Genomic DNA, 15,433 nt, shown 5'->3' on the forward strand with positions numbered 1-15,433 from the left:
ATATGGCAGAAGATTATGCCAAGCTTTATCTTAAAGAGATAGTGAGACTCCATGGCGTTCCGGTATCTATTATCTCCGATAGAGGGACTCAGTTTACAGCCAAGTTTTGGGGGTCTTTCCAAGAAGGTTTAGGGACCCAAGTGCGCCTAAGCACGGCGTTTCACCCACAGACCGATGGGCAAGATGAATGTACTATTTAGACTCTTGAAGATATGTTACGAGCATGTATGATAAATTTTGGAGGAAATTGGGATGACCATTTACCACTCATTGAGTTTGCGTACAATAACAGTTATCATTCTAGCATTCAAATGGCACCGTATGAGGCTCTATATGGGCGAAAGTGTAGATCCCCAGTTGGGTGGGTTGAAACCGGAGAAGTTAAGTTGATAGGGCCAGACTTGGTCCAGTAAGCAATAGAGAAAGTTAAGCTCATACAAGATCGGTTGCTAGCGGCTCAAAGTCGTCAGAAGTCCTATGCGGATAATCGTCGAAGAGACTTAGAGTTTGAAGTGAAAGATTGGGTATTCTTGAAAGTGTCGCCGATGAAGGGCGTGATAAGATTTGGCAAAAAGGGGAAGCTCAGTCCCCGGTATATTGGGCCATACGAAATTGTGCGCAAAATAGGCAAAGTGGCCTACGAGCTAGATCTACCACCAGATTTGGAGTTAGTCCCTCAAGTATTTCATGTCTCGATGCTTCGGAAGTGTGTTGGAGATCCTACGGGGATCGTCCCAGTGAATGATATTCAAGTAGAAAAGTTAACTTATGATGAAATACCCATTGCCATATTAGATAGGCAAGTACGGAGGCTTAGAAACAAAGAAGTGGCCTCAATTAAAGTTCTGTGGAGAAATAACAATCGAGAGGAAATGACATGGGAAGCGGAAGAGAATATGCGATCCAAATACCCACATTTAGTTCAGCCCTTGGAAGAAGTCCAAGATGAGACGTCAAAATCATAAGGTATGCATGTTTTCCCTTTTATACATTCAGGTCGTGTGTGGCCAAATTTCTAGTGCTGTTGTATTATTGTCCTGAGAGGCATTGTTATTGTGGGTTGTTGTGACGGGGTGGTAGTGCCACATTACAGAGGAAACTCTGGCGAAATTTTTATAGAATTCCCCAAGCCTTTAACATTCGAGGACGAATGTTCCTAAGGGCGGTAGAATGTTACACCTCGGAAAATTTCCCGTTGGTAAGCAAGTAAATGAACTAATGATGTATGCGAGGAGTGCGAGTGTATAATGTTTCATGGGAAATGCATGTGAAGGGATGTGGATGGTTAGAATGAAAAGTCGAGAAATGAGAAAAATTGAAAGTTGGCAAAACTGCCCAGTGGTCGTATATTGCAAAATACGGACCGTAAAGTGCAACACGGTCCGTAAACTGGCAGTCGTAAACTGCCATGCAAAAGCTTCAGCTTTCTGTCCAGTGGTCGTATAGTGCAAAATACGGACCGTAAAGTGCAATACGGTCCGTAAACTTGAAATCGTAAACTGGCATGTCCAACTTCAACTTTCTGCCAGCCGGGGAAATGGCTAAATACGACCTGGTGGACGGACCGTAAAGTGATTTACGGCCCGTAAACCATGGTCGTAAATCACCATGCATGCAGGCCAAAGTCTCTGGTCCTACTTAAGCTTAAAGACGACCATGAGGGACGGTCCGTAAAGTGGAATACGGACCGTAAACCTCCACGGACGGCCACTGTTCACCCAGCACAGATTTTCCAATTCATTAAATATGAGGATCAAGACTTATTTTATTTCATTTCAACATTACACCACTTCTCTCTACATTTATTATATGAGTTTTCAAGGATTATAAGCCATCAATAACATTAAGACAAGTGAATCAAGGATAAGGGAATCATCAAGGACCATCCAAGTCAAGAAATCCAAATGGAAAAAAAACTAGGGTTTTGCTCAAAGAAGAGTATTATCAACCAAAGCTTGTTCCTACAACTTCTAATGTAAGATTCATGATTTTTACAAGATGTTTACGGTATTGGAGAATTAAAATACATGGATTGTAGAAAATGTGGTCAACTAGGTCATGAATGATGAATAGTGACATTTTGAGAAATAGTTTGAATTGAGTTAAGAATGTTGTTGTGTTGTGATATGAATGTGTTATAAGTGGTATTAAGATCATGAACTAAACACTTTAGACGAATGGACGAAGATGGGTGTTATAATCATGAATGTGGGTGAATTAGAGGCAAATTGAGGAATCTAGATAATGTGGATAATGTGAATGACTAATGGCCATTGTTATGATATTAATGAAGGTATAAACGCTAGCATTGGAAGGGAACGTGCAAGTATAGAATAGTTCGACGGAAAGGTATGTAAGGCTAACCCTTCTTTCATAAGGCATGGTTCTTGGCCAAATTCCTAATTCCTCCATATGAGTATGTTGTCTTCACATGGTTGACATTCCGAGCTCATAAGCTCACGACCCTTGATATATACTATGATTATACTATGTTCCTCGTATGGCGAGTAAGTCCATAATGTAGATGTAACGATAACGATGAGAATGGTAATGATAATGATATCGAAAATGATGCAAAAGGTGCCTACGAGCTATTATATTTACATGTGCCTATGAAGGGCTATAATGACACCTCGAGCTTATAACGCCGGGTAGGATATATGTATATGAATATGTATAAAGTATGTATACGATTACGAAACGTGCGCACACATCTGCAGATGGTACGGGTAACCCTGAAGCCTTGGTAGGGCCAGGTAGAAATAACATTGAGCCTTGGTTGTCCAAGTATGTATGAAACACCGAACCTTATGGTCGGGTACGCTATGTATGTATATAAGTGTATGGCTATGTATATAATATGAGTATGAATGTGAAAAGACTATGTGTATGAATGCGAATAGGGGCATGTATACGAATACGAGCACTATTATGAAATACGCATGAAAAATGGAGAGTTCTTATGAAAGGCAGGTAAGTGCCATGATGATGATATTATTGTCTTCCCTCCTATGCCACTTCATATATTGTCTATGATGCTTCTATATTGATGTTAATCATGCTTTACATACTCAGTACATTCTTCGTACTGACGTCCTTTTGTTTGTGGACGCTGCGTCATGACCGCAGGTGCATAGGGAGACAGACTTGATCCATAGCTGCTTATTTAGAGATTACATAGCGGAGCTCCATTTCCTTCGGAGCCATAGCTTTTGGGTACTTATTCTTTTGTGTATATAAATATGGGCATAGCGGGGTCCTGTCCCGCTCATGTGATATGTTATACTCTTCCTAGAGGCTCGTAATCATGTGTATATGGTTAGACATGTCCGGCCTTGTCGGCCTATGTTTTGTGTATCATTGTGTCGGCCACGTTGGCCCATGTACATTAATGTGGCATAGATGCCTATGGTGATATAAATGTACTGTTATCCAATTGGGACTAGTTGACGAATGAATGGAAATGTATGTATAATTATCTGGCTCAACTAGATGTAAGTTTAAGAGTAAGCCATGAGGGTGCTCGGGTGGGCTAGCACCGGGTGCTCGTCGCAGCACCGAGTCGGGTCGTGACATAATATTTGTATAAGTGAGGCAAGGCAGTCACAAGAACATACAAATCCTTTTCTTATTGTCTTAACATTCATTTATTGAAGAATAGAAGAATCACAGGTTTAATTTTTTTTAAAGGCTCATAAGATTTTACAGACAGATCAGTTGGTTAAGGGATTTGAAAACTATTTTTTGCAAATCTTTTTGAAGAGAATCAATCTTAATAGAGTGAGAACAAGTTCAATATAGATGAAACAAGCAAACCAAAGACCTAAATACCTTCTAGTTCAATATATGTAAGTAATACAGGAACACACATCATATTTCATATTTTCAAGGTCATTTTGAAATCTGAATTGATCATAGAGGGTCATATAAGTCTAAAACAAGTGACAGACCTCACCATCTTCAAAAAATATACTCAAACAGACCACTTCATGGGAAGATAAAGACTTAAACTCATTTTAACTCAAGTATATGTAACCATACAGGACAAGTAATACATTTCAAAGTTTCAAGATGATTTTTAAGTCAAAACTGATCTTAGAGGATCATACAGAGTTCAAACATATGACAAATGTCAAAAATCTCAGGAATATGCTCAAACAGGCCATTTCAAAACACAGATGAAGCTTAAAGTCATTTTCAGGGCCAGTTCTCATTCAAAAGATCATTTACCATTTTCTAAGGTTCTTTTAAGATGTCTTTTAGACTAGGTCCCAACTATTCTCAATAAACATGAGAACACAAGCTGGTTTTCAAGATTTCACACAATTTTTAGATAATAGTCAAAGATAACTAACTATAAATCAAGCCAAGTGGTCCAGAACCAATCAACAAACTTGAAATGGACTTAATGCAAACAAAACAAGACTATGGGTGTATAGGACTCACAAAACAAATGTCCAAGTAGTTCCAAAATGACAGGATGACACCCCAGCCCTCAAAACCACAAATGAAACAGTAAACCAAAAACCAAAATAATACCTACTTAATTTTAAACTTCATTTTTACATTAGACCTACTAGAGAACACTTAAGGGCCCTCTTATCCTTCCTCATATAGTATTATAACACAACAACCTTAGAACTTCATTGAAACAGTAAACTAATTAAAAAAAACAATAACATACTTCTCTTAAATATTTATTTTTCGTCTTAAACATAATAAGAAATGCTTAAGGTTCTATTTTAAACTTCATTATACTATCATTATATCATAGCGACCTTAAGGCTTTAATGAAACAGTAGGCAAACAAGGTTTATATCAACATGAATAACCTTAAAACATGTATAAATACTAGGTTCTTCAAATAGGAAACTTGAAATAGCTTTAAAATCAAACATAAGTAAGATAATACATCAAGTAAGTTGAAACGGGAATCAAAATGCACTAGAATAGGATAATACCTTTTAAGGGGAAACCAAAAGATCAAATGAGAGGAATTGGATCCCAACTTCAACACCAACACCCAAGATCCTTTAAAAACAACCTTTGTTCTTGATTGTTTTTAGTATAGTATAGGTATTTGGAGAGTAATATAAGTACATGTTTTATATTGTATTTGCAGTATTTTATATAATATATTGGTAATATGTTTGGATATATTGATGGTATATGGGTAGTGTATTGATAACGAGAGATTTAAATACTTAGAAAAAAATTTCAAACTCTCAGAATATTTTCCATAAGAAAGCTCTTCGAAAAAAAAAGTCCCCTTAGAATGGCAATCAAGCCTTCTATTTATAGCACCAAATAGAGGGTGTAGGGATAAAAATGGAAAGAAATTAAGTCCATAACAGAATTTCCCCCCAATTCTAGAAACCCTAATTCAAACAGTTCAAATTTCAGCAAAGGACCAATAGATTTTCAGCCAATGTTTTACTAATTCATACCTCATCCAATCAGAAATTCACATAAGTCACAGAATACAACAAAAAGCTAACAAATTGTACACTAAAATCCACATAGAAATCCAATAAAAATAGAAAATACTAGGATAGTACACCTCATCACAAATAAAACAAAAATCAGCACATTCTAACAGTACAATGGTACAAAATAAGATAGAATTCCCAAAATCGTACCCAACCGTGAATCCTCCTTGGAAATTCCTCCTTAGATTCTATTATTGGGTGTTATTCGGAAAACGATGGCAAAGAGCTCATGGCTCTGTCCATGGAAACCATAACACAAAAGAACCTAGGGTAACATCCTTAATAGGATTTAATTAGGTATAGAAAAACACAAATCTAATGAAATTGAGCCTTGGAATCACGAGAACTCTTGATAATGAAAACCCCCCCCCCCCCAAAATACGACGAAGAATAGCCATGGATTGCCTGAATTGGCCATCGACGGCGGGACCCTAGAAACAAACAAATCATCTGAGAGTGGGAGAAAGAGGTCGGGGTGAAAATGAAAGAGTGGGGGAGGGGGGGGGGGGGGGGTGGAAGTTTATTTCTAATAAACTTCCACCCTTTCTAAAAAAAAAAAAAACCCCTTACGTTTTTAAAAGACTTAAATTAACCCTTCCTTTTAATGAAAACACCTTTCCTAAACAATGTACTCATTTAAAAAAATAAAATACATATTCTTCAAAAAGCGTATTCATCTAAAACTTCCTTGTAAAAGAACTTTTGACGAAAACAAGATTTATAATATGTAGCTTTAAAATACAAGCTTTAAAATAAGCCCAATATTGACATAGTTCCGAGCAATATTTAAAAATGTGAAAAATGAGGTCAAAATGAGCCGTAATTCGTACGTCGTTTTAATTAGTGATTTTCCCAATTTAGACGGAGCCAGATATATATCTTTATTTCAAAACATGTTTGTGAAAGTAAATAACTTGTAATTTCTCGTAATTGTCAATTTCATGAAATAATAACTAAATGTCAGTTTTACAATTTTCTCGGGACTTTTAAAATTTTAATTTTTTAAAGGTGCATCCTTGCTCCGTCTTTTACTCGGGAAATTTAAAAATTAAAATACGCATCTTATGAGGTGAAAATTAGGTGTCAACAACTACCGGGTCCGTCGTTACAGCTGCCAGGTATGTTATGGCTTACCTTTTGGTTAGACATCGGTTTGCAAAACTTATGTAGAGTTAGTGATTGTCAGAAAAAGTATGTTATGCCTTCGGGTATGAAGTTGGGATGGATTACCTAGGTTGGTAATTTCGTTTGATTGTGGTCTTGTCACCTTGTTGTGGGCTATTGGCTGATTGCCACGTGTGTGATATTAGACTTGATACATAGTTATCTTATAATGATTGTGAAATTAGTATCCCTCACTTATCAGGTATTATCTTGGATAGAGAAAAAACCTTGACTTACTACTGATATCGAGAGATGTGTTGATGTGTGGCACGATTGATTTGATATGTTGTCATTATTCATTGATATTATGCAGTGTACTCACTCTTATATTTCATGATACTCTGATATTAGCTGAGCTTGGTATTATTGTTGATTGTGGCTTGTTGCTTTGTTGTGATCTATTGGCTTGTTACCACATGTGTGATACTAGACTTGATGTTGAGTTTCCTTGTCATGATTGTGAACTCATATCTCTCATTTATTGGGTATTGTCTTGAAAAGTGGAAAGATGTGATTTATTCATGATATTGTGGTATCTGTCCATGTGTGGCATGATTGGTATTGATAAATTTCTCATTGGTATTGGTATCATTCATGCATTCATACTTATACATTTGGATCGGTTGCGCTCCGCAACATATGTATACATATATTGGATCGAGTTGGGCGCCGCAATATATTTTTATACACATATTGGATCGGGTTGCACGCCGCAAAATATTTTACACATATATTGGGCTGTGCGCCGCAGTAGGTACATGGACTTCATGGGTCGCCCATGGGTCATGACTATCGAGGCTTGGAGGTATTCAGCCCGGAGCATGTGTGTATCATTCCATTGCATCGCACGTGCATTCATATTACATCCATCCGCATCTCTGATTTGGTTGTTGTACTTATTGTATTGCATGGTGCGGTTCCGCATTGATTTCCTTAGTTGATTATTGTCTTGAGTTGTCGTGCGCCCGATTAATACATACTTTGGGATTGATGGACTCGATGATTAGAGACCCTCCAAGTCTATGACTTAAGCTTACAAAGATATATTGTTGGTTGTACTGGTGATTGTGGTTATTTAGAGGAATCGTGGGAAACTTGGCAGACTTATGTTTAGGTGCTTCACATAGGCTATGATTCGGCTATTTTATCCTTTTGTACTTGAGATCTTATTCTTGGACTGTGTTGTGTCTATACTTGATTGTGAGCATGTCTATTCTTCAATCTCTTCCTTCATATATGTTAGCTAATTGTTGTCGGCCTATGATGCCTACTCAATATGTGTTGTTTGTACTGATGCTACCTTGCTACACTTCTTTCCGGGGTGTAAGTGTGTGACAGGTTGTATCTATGATCCTCAAGAGTGTTTCCCGAGACGGTTCTGTTGGAGACTTAGGGTGAGATACTACCAGATCTGTAGCCTGAGTTTCCATTCTTTGTATACTTGTCATCTATTTCTAGACTGTATTCCTTTTGATGTTATGAGCCTTGTATGACATCATTAAGATAGTTCTTATTATATATTCAGACCTATGTGTTTATTAGTCCCTCTTATGCTCACTTAGACCAGATGCCTTGGGTAGAAGATGTATTCCGCACATATTCTCTTTTAATTGATATTGAGATTTATTATTATTTACATTGTTCTTCCACATTGATAGATTGCATGTTGGGTAAGGGAAGGGTTCGCCTATCAAAGTGGAAAATGGTAGGTGTTGTGTAACGACCCTCCCGGTCGTAATGGAAAATATAAGATGGCCCCACAAAATAGAACATTCCCAAGGGTAGAACGAGCTAATAGAAACTCGATTGTATAAGTCTAAGAACTGAAAACTTGACTTGTTTGTGATTTTGTTTGATTGTGTTGAGTCCATCGGGGGTGACGTAGGAAATTAGAACTCCGTTGGGAATTCCGAGGCCACGGGTGGGTTCGTATGGTGTTTTTATGTCTACGTGCATTTTTTGTTTGGGTGTGTAAGGCCATAGATGAAATGCTGGTTGTTAGAGTGAAAAACTGGGAAAAATTGCAAGCTTACTGCCTCAGTGGTACCGCTGCGGCGGGGTAGGTACCGCTATGGCAGCATTGCTATAGCGGTGAGCCCCTCGCCGTTGGCGGTCAACCGTTATTCATTGTGTCCGCTGTGGTGGGTAGTGGCCCGCTATGGCGATGTCGCTACAGCGGGATATGGCCCGCCATAGCAGAGGTAATATTATTTTTGGTCCGCTATAGCGGGCAATTGGCCACTATATTGAGACCGCTGCAGCGGTGATTTGACTGCTGTAGCGGTCGACGGGGACAAAATTCTGGGTTTCAAACACTTAGTTCCGAATTCTTTATTCATAAAACTGCAAAACAGTTCCTCACAATCACCTAGGGAGAATTTCCAAGCTAGGGCAAGAATATTCTTGAGAGGTAAGTGTCACGACCCAACCGGAGGTCCATGACGAGCACCCAGAGCTAACCCTCCGGGCACCCCTCATCATACCTTCACAATCATATCTAGGTGAGCCACATTTCTAACTCGTAATTTCTATGCATCAATAATACAAATTCCATCGGGTTAAGGCACATTTATATCAACATCATTAATTGTACCCATACATATATACCGAAGCCGACAAGGCTATCAAAATGATATACAAAATATGAGCCGACAAGGCTTAGAGACATCTAGCTATACACAACTGTCTACGAGCCTCTACAAAGAGTATGACACCATAAAGACGGGATAGGGCGCCGCTATGCCCATATAAATACACAAAATAATAGTACTAATGGTTGTAGCTCCGAATCAAATGGAGCTCCTCTAGACAATCTCTAATGAAGTAGCCTAACGGTTAGTCTGTCTCCCTTTCCACCTGCGGGCATAAACGTAGTGTCCACAAACAAAAGGACGTCAGTACGAACAATGTACTGATATGTAAGGCATAAGTAATAACATGATAAAAACATGAAGGATAACCTAACATAGAAGAGCCACATTTACCTCTTAAGACGTTACATCATACTTACTTGCCCCTTTCTCTAAAGAAAACCTTCCATACATAGCCATATACATATTGTAATACCATACCCGACAATTTAGGTTTGGTGTCATCCGTGCCCGGCCATAACAAGGCTCGGTGTTATTCGTACCCAACTGATCAGTGGTGTGTGCATAATAGATATCATACCCAGCCATATAGGCTCGGTGTCACAACATAGCTTTATATATATACATATAGGATTACATAAGTAAAAGCAACATCATCATCATCATTATCACTATATCTTTCCTTAAAAGACCAACTATTGTAGGACGAGATCAATGGTATCATAAGAGTATCAAGAATCATGAACTTTTGCACTTCTAGGAATGGGGTCGTCATGAAGACATTGTGAATTTCATGTATAGGTGTACAACAATGGAATCATGCCTTAAGAAAGAAGGGTTAGCCTTGCATACATTTATATCTTCTTAACTACTTAACGTTCTCCTCCGATGCCCGAGAAATCTACATTCAAGAGGGTTCATACCAAGGTTAGGTCTCAAAGACACTCTTAAGTTCAAACTAGTATAACTCCTGAGCTAGCGAAAATTGGGCAGCATTTCCCCTATTTCATCTACTTCTACAAAATTCCAAAAAAACTCCCAATCATAACGACATTATTAACAATACCATAATTAAGAGACTTCATTCAAGTTAGGCTCTATTCAATCCCGAAAACTCCTTTTCATAATCACTCATAATAATAATAATTTCAACACAACCCCATATACACTTGTATACAACACTTCCTCAACATCATTAGTGCCACCCACAACAAGATTATACTCATAACATGCCAACAATTATAATTCAAGTTAACTTAAAGCTCATAATATCCTCAAACTCATACTTGAACTCTGTTTTCATTCTTCTTCCTTCAACCAAATGGTATAACAATCAAACGACCTTAACTATATGCAAGAGATGTAAAAACTTACCTTAATCATACAAGAACAAGCCTTGGATCAACTTACTCCACCAAAGTGAAGTCTCCAACATCAATACCAAAGGAAACCTGGAGCTTCACAAAACCTAGCAAGAAGCCAATCAATCCATGCCCATGATAACATCAAAATCCACCATTTTTAACTCATGTAGATCAGCCATTGTACGATGATTACAAATCACAACTACACAATTTCTATATACCCGACTTGCTATCACCGGATCACCAACGGGTGTAGATACTTCGAATGGTTTAATTGACTCAGGTTTCACCCCAAATCGACCAGCAATATAAGGAGTATGATATGACGACATAGAGCCTGGATCAATCAATCCATATACATCATGAGAAAATACCGATAATATACTTGTGATAACAACAGGGGAGGACTCAAGATCATGTCGCCCAGCCAGTGCATAAATGCGATGTTGAGATCCACTGGAACTGGGTGCCCCTCATCTACCTCTACCACGACTAACTGGTGTCTGTGAGCCTTGCCTCGGAGGACGTATAGATGATGAAGACCCAGCTACTGACCCTGTGGGCTGAACTATACATCTACTACCTCTCGAGGGACAGTCACGCATCATATAGCCTGGCTTACCGCAGGCATAGCAAGCATCTGAACCTAATCGGCATTGACCCTAATGTAGCTTCTCGTACTGCGTTCATCGTGGTAGGGGTGATCTTGCCTATCCCGAGTCACCCCTGTATTGATAACCCGAAGCTCTGCAACTCTTAGCCGATCCGGAGTGAATAGGTCTATAAAATCTCTGGCCCGCAAATTGTGGAGGCGCACTAGTCATGGAATGGCCTGAATGCCTAGAATACAGCTGCCTTTGTACTCCTCTAAACTCACTAGTCGGACCCGAAGATCTATCCCTCTTACTATAAACCCTATCATGCTCACGCTCACTTATTTGCTGTTGTTCTTGTTCCTCTAGATTCTGGGCATTGTCCTGAATGCGAGAAATATCCATACAATCCTGAAGTGAGGCGGTTAAGCACTTATCCATCAAATGTGGCCCTAATCCACTCACGAACCGGCACACACGATCTCCCATATCTGCCACCATGGCTGGAGCATACCTAGCCAAAGAATTGAAGCGGAGGTTATACTCTAGGGAACTCATACTTCTTTGTGTAAGATTTATTAACCTGTCAGCTCTAGCCCACTGAGCCTCTGGGGCAAGTAGTGTCGGAGGAAAGCATCCACAAATTTTTACCATACTGGAAGAGGTGCATTGACTCCTCTAGAAGACATTGAAATCGTATACCAATTAACCATAACATCCCGTAATATATGGGAGGCCAACTCTACCAAATCAACATCCGAAGCATGCATTAACCGAAGTGTCCTCAATATTCCATCAATAAAGGTTTGAGGGTCCTCATCCGGTTTTGACCCAAAGAATTTCGGAGGGTTCAAGCTAATGAAATCATGGGCTCTGGCACTAACAGCCCTATCACCATGACCCGTGCCCTGTCGCTGGGCCTGAGCGATGACTAACTGAGTCAGCAAATGGATGGCCTCTTTCATCTCTTGGCCAGAGGCATTCGGTGGAGGAACTGGGGGTGTCGTAGTTGGGGCTGAGGCTCCCTCACACTCCTCTGAAATAGGCAGTGAGTGATACGACCGAGATAGAACATCATTCTGGGACTCACCCTCCTCAATATCTATCGGTTGTACCTTCTCGGTTCTCCAACCTGCCACTTTCTTGCCTTTTTGGGCTGCTGTAGCTTTTCTCTTTACAGGCATCACTGAAAACATAACACACAGTTAAGAAAAAGATAAATTATTATATCATGGCTCTATCGCACGATCTATGAGGAAAAGAAGGTCATCCATTCCTAAATTCCCGTAGCCTCGTGTTTATAAGTGTGGCGCGCAACACATCCATAAAAATACTCTACTGGACACGGCTAGCAAACACACCCTTGGACGAACTGCTCTGATACCACTTTTGTCACGACCCAACTAGAGGGCCATGATGAGCACCTGGAGCTAACCCTGCGGGCACCCCTCATCATACCTTCACAATCATATCTAGGTGAGTCACATGGCAAACTCGTAATTTCTATGCATTAATAATACAAATTCCATCTGGCGAAGGCACTTTTATATCAACATCATTAACTATGCCCATACATATATACATAAGCCGATAAGACTATTAAAATGATATACAAAACATGAGCCGACAAGGCTGAGAGACATCTAATGATACACAACTGTCTATGAGCCTCTACAAAGAGTATGTGACACCATAAAGACGGAACAAGGCCCCGCCATGCCAATATAAATACACAAAAGGATAGTACCAACGGCTGCAGCTCCGAATCAAATGGAGCTCCTCTCGAAAATCTCTGATGAAGCAGCCTAAGGGTCGAGTCTGTCGCCTTATCCACCTGCGGTCATAAATGCAGCATCCACAAACAAAAAGACGTCAGTATAAACAATGTACTGATATGTAAGGCATAAGTAATGACATGATAAAAACATAAAGGATAACATAAGATAGAAGAGCCACTTATACCGCTTGAGACGTTACATCATACTTACTTACCCCTTTCTCTAAAGAAAACCTTCCATACATAGACATATACATATAGTAATACCATACCCGACAATTTAGGTTTGGATCCGTACCCGGCCATAACAAGGTTCGGTGTTATGCGTACCTAACTGATCAGTGGTGTGTGCGCAATAGATATCATACCTAGCCATATAGGCTCGGGGTCATAACATAGCTTTATATATATATACATATAGGATTACATAAGTAAAAGCAACATCATCATCATCATTATCACTATATCTTTCCTTAAAAGACCAACTATCGTAGGACGAGATCAATGGTATCATAAGAGTATCAAGAGTCATGAACTTTAGCACTTCTAGGAATGGGGTCATCATGTAAGACATTGTGAATTTCATGTATAGGTTTACAACAATGGAATCATGCCTTAAAAAAGAAGGGTTAGCCTTACATACCTTTATATCTTCTTAACTACTTAACGTACTCCTCCAAAGCCTGAGAAATCTACATTCAAGAGGGTTCATACCAAGATTAGGTCTCAAAGACACTCTTAAGTTCAAACTAGTATAACTCCTAAGCTAGCGAAAATTGGGCAGCATTTCCCGCATTTCATCTACTTCTACAAATTTCCAAAACAACTCCCAATCACAATGAAATTATTAACAATAGCATAATTAAGAGACTTCATTCAAGTTAGGCTCTATTCAATCCCCAAAGATCCTTTTCATAATAACTCATAATAATAATTTAACCACAACCCCATATACACTTGTATACAACACTTCCTCAACATCATTAGTACCACCCACAAAAAGATTATACTCATAACATGCCAAGAATTATAATTCAAGTTATCTTCCTAGCGCTCATACTTACTTATAGTTCTAAAGCCGTGGCACATTGGTAGGGCTTAACTACCACTATCTCATCCACTTCTCACCTTTAGCTGCAATTCTTATTGCCACTATGCTATTAAGCATTTCTATAGTCTCATTTTGATGCTTTATCGCATTACCTCCCCTCCTTGGGAGAATAGCTAATATCTCATGCCTAAGCATTCTATCCCAATAGCGTCACATTGCTACGTTTCCGCTTTTACCAATTCTTCATACATCTGATACTTATCGTTCGCCTTACTTTAACCTTCACTTATTGGGGACAGCTGAATCATTTACATGTATAGAGTGCCACTTATTCACAATTGGAAGTCTTGATATCAATGAACTTAATTTCTACTCACGATGCGTGTCTTAGGGTGGTCGTCTGTAATGAATTTCAAGGGTCTCTCTTCTATCGTACGCCCTTTCACCGCCTAATTGCTTACTAGAAAATATTGCAATGCACATTACTATCAAAGTCTCCCGAGATCCTAACTCGTTTTCTGTTTAACTTAACCACTATTGTATCTCCTTAACCGGGGTGCTATGTAGGTCTGCTTATAACTCCTTCCTGAGTGGCCAGTTCATTTTTCATAATGAAGGCATAGCCTCGTGACTTGCATCCCTACTCCCGACACTTGCCTCCTCTTGCCTTTTTCATTTATTTGACAATGAGTCTTGTCGCACCCTCACGCCTATCTTACGACATTCACTCGCTTCTTATATCTATTCCCTACACTTCACTTATTCTACCCGCCTCTACTAACTTTACCATCTTATCTTATTCTGTAAAATCCCAACAAGACGTCCTTTCATTTTTAGATTTTCTTCTCCTTATCCAAGCTTTTCCTTTGGTTGTTTAATTCCTCTCTTTTACTAGTAGCACAAGTCATACCGAGACGAATATGTATCTCATGAATAAAGATTCAACTATCTAGCCCCATGCGTTGCCTAATGCTTCAGTAGTCGTGCCTGACTATACCGTCCTTAAACACGCTATGCATATACACAACCTAAGGAGGGACTACAAACATGTTCCTCGAAAATACTATTCAATCCAACCATTGACCCTAATGCTAAGGATTTCTATAACCCGTACTAGATTATGAAATCCCATTCATTCCTAAAGCCGCGTTCGTTGAAGTCCAGAGGTCGTAACTGAAATGAGTACATCTAACTATGCTCTTATCACTGTTGGAAGCGGAACCATACCACTCGCGTTGCTTTGTCTGAGCTTCAGCTCCTTACAAATCTTCCTTTCTCAGTAGCTCCTATCTCCTCCACCATACCTCTTTGCCTTTTAAACTTCTTACCTTTCCTCCTGATGTCCTCCTAACCTTTTTTTCCCACACACAAATAAGGTGAATGTTCACATTCGGATGTTCTAAT

This window comes from Lycium barbarum, chromosome 12, assembly GCF_019175385.1.
Source record: "Lycium barbarum isolate Lr01 chromosome 12, ASM1917538v2, whole genome shotgun sequence".
Taxonomy (NCBI): Eukaryota; Viridiplantae; Streptophyta; class Magnoliopsida; order Solanales; family Solanaceae; genus Lycium; species Lycium barbarum.